Raw genomic sequence first — 8,242 nt, 5'->3', positions numbered from 1 at the left:
TTACATCCCTCTGTCTGCCCATCTCTACGTTCACAGATCTTCTCTGTTTCCTATTGCTACACCCCCGCCCTCTTTCTTTTCAGCTCTGACTTCTTCCCCTGCTCTCCTTCTCTTTAATCTCTCTTTCTGTTTTAGTATTTCTTTCCTCATCTCTATTTCTGACTCTATCTCTCTACTTGCCTACATCCACCACCTGTCTTTCCTGTTCTATTTCTCTGTTTATATCTCTTACCTATTTTACTTTCTATCTCTCCCTCTTTCGATTTCCTCCCACGGTCTTCATAACTATTTTAAGTTCTTTGTCACTCTATTCAGGAACCGGGGTCTCCTGCGTTGCAGGTGGATTCTTTACCAGCTGAGCTGTCAGGGAAGCCCTATTTAAGGACTGGCATCTGTTAACTGACTTTTCTACATTAGTATGTTGAGGTTTTCCTGGCTTTCTATAAGTTGAGTAATTTTGGATTATATCCTACACATGTTGATGTTTTTGTTTGCTGGGAAATAATCCAGTTATGGAATATAAATCCCTACCTGTCTTTGACGGGCAGGTCCAGATAGTGCAGTTTTCGAAGCATTTGCAGTATTATTCACACTGCACTGTGTGCACCACCCAGTGGCCCTGGGTGTTTGTTTACACTCAGATCAGTTTGCAAAGTCTGTTTTGGATCACATTTATGCATGTGCTGGAGAAGGAAATGGCAACCCACTCCGGTACTCTTGCCTGGAAAACCCCATGGATGGATGGAGGAGCCTGGTAGGCTACAGTCCATGGGGTCGCAGAGAGTCGGACACGACTGAGCGACTTCCCTTTCACTTTTTTTCACTTTATGCATGTGCAGCTACGGGGGCGGTGATCCTAGCTGTCAAACACCCTTATATGAGGTTTCTTTCTTAATCTCTCTGCTCTCTGCAAGCTCTGCACCACTTTCCAGCTCACAGGAATCGTCCTTCTGGCCCTTGGACCAGATAAGCGGTCTTTAGTATATTTGCTCTGCTGTGCATTCCTGCAGCTGTGTCTCCCTTCCACACTGAGCAGGAAGAGGACAGAGAGAACAAAAGCCACTGGGATTCTCCATGTGCTCTCGGGACCACAGTTTCCTGTGTGAGCAAGAAGGTCCCTTCCCTCAGGGTTTAGCCTCCATGCAGCCTCTACTGCTGTCACAGACACTGGGATGGCCTGGGTTGGGGGTGTGGGTTTGGGATGGTGAGACTGGGAGAGAATGGAAAAGGACAAAAGAAGCACAAGCCAAAACAGAAAAGCAGTGCCCCTGGCCCACTGAGCACCCCATCCCTCTCTCTGCACCTGATGCATATTCAGGCTTCAGGCTTCTTTGAGTGCCAGCTAGGGGAGACCGAAAGAAAAACGAGAGAAACTCACCATCAGTTCAGTAGTGCTAACTTTATGGTTTCCTTTTTCAAAATACTTGCTGTCATTTATTTTTTGCAGCTCCCTGGTGGCTCAGAGGTTAAAGCGTCTGCCTCCAATGCGGGAGACCCGGGTTCGATCCCTAGGTTGGGAAGATCCCCTGGAGAAGGAAATGGCAATCCACTCCAGTATTCTTGCCTAGAGAATCCCATGGACAGAGAAGCCTAGTAGGTTACAGTCCATGGGGTGGCAAAGAGTCGGACACGACTGAGAGACTTCACCTTCACAAAATCATGGGTGTTAGTTGCATTTAGTAAGAGACATCCAAAGGCTAAATGTGCTTCTCAGCGAATTTTCCAGATTGGAACTCACTCCTTGCAATGTGAATTCACAGTCCCTCAATCAAAGGCTGCAGTTTCTTCCCCCATTAGAATGGGGTTCCAGGTCTGAGTCTAGACCTTAAAAGGCCTAATGAGATTCTGGCATGTCTCTTGGATCCCCACCATTGTCATGACAACAAGTCCTGGAGGATGAAGACCCACCTTGTATAGAGCTGATTCATCCTAGTCCAGGCTACCTTGACCTAGTTACCTGGTATTCCACTGATGGGTTAGCTGGAGCCTGGGTGGTCATCAGCTGAGTCTGACTCAGATCAGGAGAACAGCCCAGCTGACCAGAGAGTTAATGAGGATTAGTAAATGATTGCTGTTTTAAACCACTATGCTTTGGGATGTTTGTTATACAGTGTTATTGTGCAATAGTACAGAGAGAGAGGGAGAGATAGAGAGGGGAAATATGCAGAAAGTTAATATATATAAAGAGAGAAAGAAAGACATTATTTATTATATCAAGCATATCCATATATTAAATAGATATATAACAGTGTAGTTTGGAGATAACTCCGGAGTGGATATCTGGGTAAAATTCAACAACAATAAAAGGTTCAGGAGACACTGACCAAGGATGATTGTAAGACAATGGTTGCTGGCATGAGAGCATGACTGCCGGTTTTATCTCTGCACTAGGAACTCTCTCACTAACTGAATATAGCCATTTGTCAAAATATGAAGGGTAAATTATTTGTACCAAAGTCCAAACTAACTGCACTTGAAAAATCTGCATAAGCCTGTCAGTTAAGAGATGCAGAAGGAAGAACGGTGGATAATAGTTCTCGGTCTAGATGAATATTTTTAGATGGACATACGTGAAATCCCTTTTGACAAACTAGTGCAACAGGTAGCTCCTGTTATACAGGATTTCCTCTGACAAGAAATAAAATAAAACCTCAGTTTACACTTGGCATTGTGTTAACCTAAATCTCTCAAGGATTAAACCTACGTACCTCTCATTTTATATTCTAACCATGTGTACTGTAATGTAAAAGAAATCATTTGTTACTGCAATCAAATGCAGTACTTTTCTCCTTCCCCTTTCCTACCATCTAGGATCTTCAGGAGAAGCAGAAGAAAAGCAGGATAGTGAAAAACCACTTTTAGGACAATGAGAACTCTTTTGTTAAAGTAAGTCTTTGAAAATGAAACTAGATGACAGAGTAGTTAAATATGGAGCCTTTCTTTGAGTAGATTCAAAGTAAAATTTCAGGAATGTGATTGTGATTTTATAAGGTGAGATTTTTTTTTAACCTTTTCCTTTTAGGTATAAATTTGTGAAACAAGAGAATCACCCCAGAGTCCCAAATTTCCAAATAATGATGACTTAGTTCACTCTCATTTATGTAGCCAAAATGTCTCTGTGTCCGATATGGTTTAACTACAAACCCTAACTTCTGCAGGCAGTGAGGGCAGCAGTCCTGGGAGGATGGTACTGTCCTTGTCTCCACATACATGGAGAGGCCTCAGATGAGGCCGAGGGTGAGTGACTGGTCCAGGGTCCCAAGCTGACAGAGGCAGAGCCAGGACTCAGACGCCCTGTCTGGTACAAGGACCCATGCTGGTCTGGCACGGGGATGTCTCTGGAGCAAACTGGAGCTTCTGCGATGACAGACATGGTCCAGCGCCAGCAGTGCAGCTCCATGCGCCTCCAAGTCGAGGAACATTCATGTTCAGTCCCTCACGTCACCAAGGAAACATTTCAAGCTCAGAAATACAAGCAAATCAAAATATGAGCAGTTGTAATAGCAGTGACTCTGCATAATTATTTAGCCATAGAAGGGAAAAGATAGTAGATCTTAAAACTTCATGTCGCTGAGCCACCGGGGAAGCCCAGGCACCATTTATGCTGCTAAGTTACTTCAGTCGTGTCCGAGTCTGTGCGACCCCATAGACAGCAGCCCACCAGGCTCCCCTGTCCCTGGGATTCTCCAGGCAAGAACACTGGAGTGGGTTGGCATTTCCTTCTCCAATGCAGGAAAGTGGAAAGTGTAAGTGAAGTCGCTCAGTTGTGCCCGACTCTTAGCAACCCCATGGACTGCAGCCCACCAGGCTCCTTCGTCCATGGGACTTTCCAGGCAAGAGTACTGGAGTGGGATGCCACTGACTTCTCCAGCACCATTTATAAATGTATACAAATATGGAATCTTTATGCCGATAACTGAGACTAACGTAATGTTTCATGTCAATTACAGCCCCACTGAAAGCTGATAAAATCTTTTCTAAAAGAAAGGGAAAGCAGAGGACTGGATGGAGTAGCTGGGCAGCTGATATAGGGACAGGCAGGCCAGCAGAGGCAGCCACAGTCACAGCCGAGACTCTGCCCTGAATCTGTGGTTCTCAACGAACTGAGTCCGGCCTCTTGTTTACACAACAGTGTTCAGACATAAAGCAAAAATGTGGGCATGTGAAGAGTAGATCATTTTCTAAAGTGCTTTAAAATAAATTTTTGGGTGGCCTAAATTATATAGACACTTTAGTGTCTATTTCACAGGGCATGAAATAATAGAATTTGTTATAAAAAAACACAAAGTAATATGCAATATTTAGCCTTTTCATGCTACATCTCAAGTAATTTTTGTGTTCTTTCTTTTTCTGCATGAAAAACCTTCATTGAAAGTCGCTAAAGGGAAAAAAAAGACTGGAAATTGGTTATTCTTTTTGAAAACTGAAATGGTAACATCTATTGCTGATGTTATTCAGGGGTTAATAAAGGTTTTATTGATTGTAGTACCTCACAGACATGGCACCATAGATTTAGTTGCCTGCCTGTGGCTAAGATTGTGTCATGATCCACCCTGTATTCCATGAGCCTGAGTCTGATCTCTTAAAGAAAAGCTGGGAAAAAGACCTGTGCTGTGTTTCTAATCAAAAGACCTCTTAATATATTGGGGTAGCATTTCTTTGTAAGCAAAATCTCTTTTTATTTTTTAATTTTATTTTGATTTGCAGAATGGAGGATATTTTTTCCTTTTGTGTCTTGGACTTCTTTTTAATATCTTTTTTAACACCCTACCTTTCTATTGTGTTTTTAAACTCACGCACATTTGTACAATTGTAAAAAGTAAGAAAACAGAATATGTCGGGAGTTCCCTGATGGTCCTGTGGCTAGGACTCAGGACTTTCACTGCAGCCAAAAAATAAAACAAAATAAAAAACCCTGAACCTATCAAAATGATGTATTTGGCCTACAGTGTTGAATTATAACAGGAAAGCAAGATGGATTGTGAATACATATAAAAGTACCAAGCTATTATGTAGCATGAAATGTTTCTCTCTTAGACATATCTTCTAAACCACTCCGAGTACCCTTACTTTGAATCCATTCTATGAAACCATTGCCATCATTTTTCCTTATGTTTAGCTAGTTTGAACTAAAATTAACTCATACTGTGAGCTGATTTTGTTAAGCAGGAATTTTCAATGCAATGCTTCACAGGAAGGCAGCATGTCTGTCAGCTTCTTTTCATTACTCACTTGTGTCATTTAAGAAAAATTCAACTCTGTGTGATGAAAATGGTGTTGGTTTGGGTGCAAACTAGCCATTAGTGTGGATCTAATCAACTCCACCCATGCATGGTTTAAGAATGAGCGACAGGACAGAAGTCCAGCTGGAGGCTCCCTGGGAGTCTGGATCCTAAGCAGGGGAGCCCCTTACATGGAGAACTTGGGGGAGGGGAGCACTAGAGTCTGGCCTTGAACTAAAACCTCAGGAATTCATTGGTGTCATCACAATGAGTACGTCCTGTGTCAGGAGTGGACTTGCATCTACAGCACGACCACAGATGGGGCCTGAGCCGGACGTCAGGGTGTGACTTTAACCTGAGAAGGAGCTCTCTCCTGACACACTGGCTGTACCAGTTAGATGCAGCCAGTCCTCCTAGGAGGGCAAGGCCCCCCCAGATGTTGGCTTTCAGAGCAGAGACCGAGAGGAAAGAAGGATGTGACTTGAATGTGCCCTGAGGTCAGACTGTCAGAGCTGAAGCTGTGACCCCAGCAGTGGAGCCCTTCTTTCCTGTGGGACTGGACGGATGGAGTCCAGGTCCTGGACCCCCACCCTGGACCTGCTGGATGGGGAGGGAGAGGGACACCTGCTCTTCATGCTTATGTGTCTGAGCAGCCCTCTGCTATTCACCTGTCACATTGTCATCTGATGTCAGTGCCCCTAGTAAGCCTTGCTCAGGTTAATTCTGAGGTCATTTTGTCCTTTTAGGAGAACTTAATATGACTCAGTATATGATGTTCAATTGCACAGGTGAACCCAGGGCCTCCATATGTCGGTTTTCACGAGGGAAAAGGCACACTATTGTTGTTATTGTTGAAAAAGCACACAGTTGTCACTGTTACATACACCTGCGGTCTGTCCATGTCACTGGGTTCAGGGATCAGGTTTTGTGTCACCCATCTATACTGAGAAAATGGAACCAAGAAGTAGCAGCCTCAGTAAGTCAAGACCATGGAAGAACCCAGGTGGCTGGTAGAAAGTCAGGGATGATCTTAGTGGTGCAAGGAGTCCCGTCTGCTCTTTCCTCCAGAACAGGATCCTGAGCATGGACAGAAATGCAGCCACTGAACATTCTGGACATAAGGTTCCCAGCTCACACAGGAGTTGCTTGCAGGAAGTCGGCTGTGGTTTAACTGTTCTCATTTCCTTGTGACACCCCAGCTACCCCTTGCACAGCCTCAACCAGTAGAGGCCAGTTTGACTTTGAGCATTTTCCACGAATCAACCACATTTGACAGAGCACATAAACACAAAAACCCTGAGAAAATGAAACCCCATCAGCCACACCAGCACCCTACCGCTGTCACTCAGGCTGTCACCCCATCCCCAAGGCCCTCCCCGCTCTGCACCTCCCAGGCCAGGGCAGCCCAGGGAGAGTTGGGGCAGGAGGTTGCTGAGAAGTTGGAAACCACAAGAGATACTGCCCAGCAAGGCCCTAGCTGTGGAATCAGCTGCACAAAACTTTCAGTGATTTGCAAATTTCCCTTCTTGCCTCCTACATTTAATACACTGATTCTTCACAATGAAGAAATAGTTCCACATCTCTAAGACCAGTTCAGTTCAATTCAGTTGCTCAGTCGTGTCTGACTCTTTGTGATGCCATGGACTGCAGCACACCAGGCCTCCCTGTCCATCACCAACTCCCGGAGTTTATTCAAACTCATGTCCATTGAGTCAGTGATGCCATCCAACCATCTCATTGTATGTTGTCCCCTTCTCCTCCTGCCCTCAATCTTTCCCAGCATCAGGGTCTTTTCAAATGAGTTAGTTCTTTGCATCAGGTGGCCAAAGTATTGAAGTTTCAGCTTCAGCATCAGTCCTTCCAATAAATATTCAGGACTGATTTCCTTTAGGATAGACTGGTTGAATCTCCTTGCAATCCAAGGGACTCTCAAGAGTCTTCTCAAACACCACAGTTCAAAAGCATCAGTTCTTTGGTGCTCAGCTTTATTTATAGTCCAACTCTCACATCCATACCTGACTACTGGAAAAGCCATAGCATTCGCTAGATGGACATTTGTTGACAAAGTAATGTCTCTGCTTTGTAGTATGCTGTCTAGGTTGGTCATAGCTTTTCTTCCAAGGAGGAAGTGTCTTTTAATTTCATGGCTGCAGTCACCATCTTCAGTGATTTGGAGCCCAAGAGCATAAACTCTGTCACTGTTTTCATTGTTTCTTTATCTACCTGCCATGAAGTGATGGGACCAGATGCCATGATCTTAGCTTTCTGAATGCTGAGTTTTAAGCCAACTTTTTCACTCTCCTCTTTCACTTTCATCAAGAGGCTCTTTAATTCTTCTTCACTTTCTGCCATAAGGCTGGTGTCATCTGCATATCTGAGGTTATTGATATTTCTCCCAGCAATCTTGACTCCTGCTTGTGTTTCATCCAGCCCAGCATTTCTCATGATGTACTCTGCATATAAGTTAAATAAGCAGGGTGACAATATTTAGCCTTGATGTACTTACTCCTTTCCCTATTTGGAACCAGTCTGTTGTTCCATGTCCAGTTCTAACTGTTGCTTCTTGACCTGCCTACAGGAGGTAGGTAAGATGGTCTGATATTCCCATCTCTTGAAGAATTTTCCACAGTTTGTTGTGATCCACACAGTCAAAGGCTTTGGGGTAGTCAATAAATATGCATGATATATATTTTTTGGAAGATACATAGTGGTCTTTAATTTTTTAGCTTCTTATTGGGGACTAGGGTTCATTGGGTGCTGCAGTTAATGAACATAAATCTTTGTACATTTTATTTCCTTAGGAAATTGATGAGTGGATGTTAAGATCACTTTCTGAGTAAAACACGTTCTACACTTGTGTAATCTCGCTGTGTGAGATCTGAGCTGGCCAACGCTGGAACCGTTTCAGTCACTTGATGCCTCAACCTGGCTGCACATTAGGTTTAATGAAGGAAGATTTTTAAAGTGTGATGCCTGGCCTGTGATGTAGTCTGGACATCAGTGACTTTTTTTCTTATATA

The sequence above is a fragment of the Budorcas taxicolor genome, chromosome 4 (assembly GCF_023091745.1).
Source record: "Budorcas taxicolor isolate Tak-1 chromosome 4, Takin1.1, whole genome shotgun sequence".
Taxonomy (NCBI): Eukaryota; Metazoa; Chordata; class Mammalia; order Artiodactyla; family Bovidae; genus Budorcas; species Budorcas taxicolor.
This window is presented reverse-complemented; position numbering follows the sequence as displayed.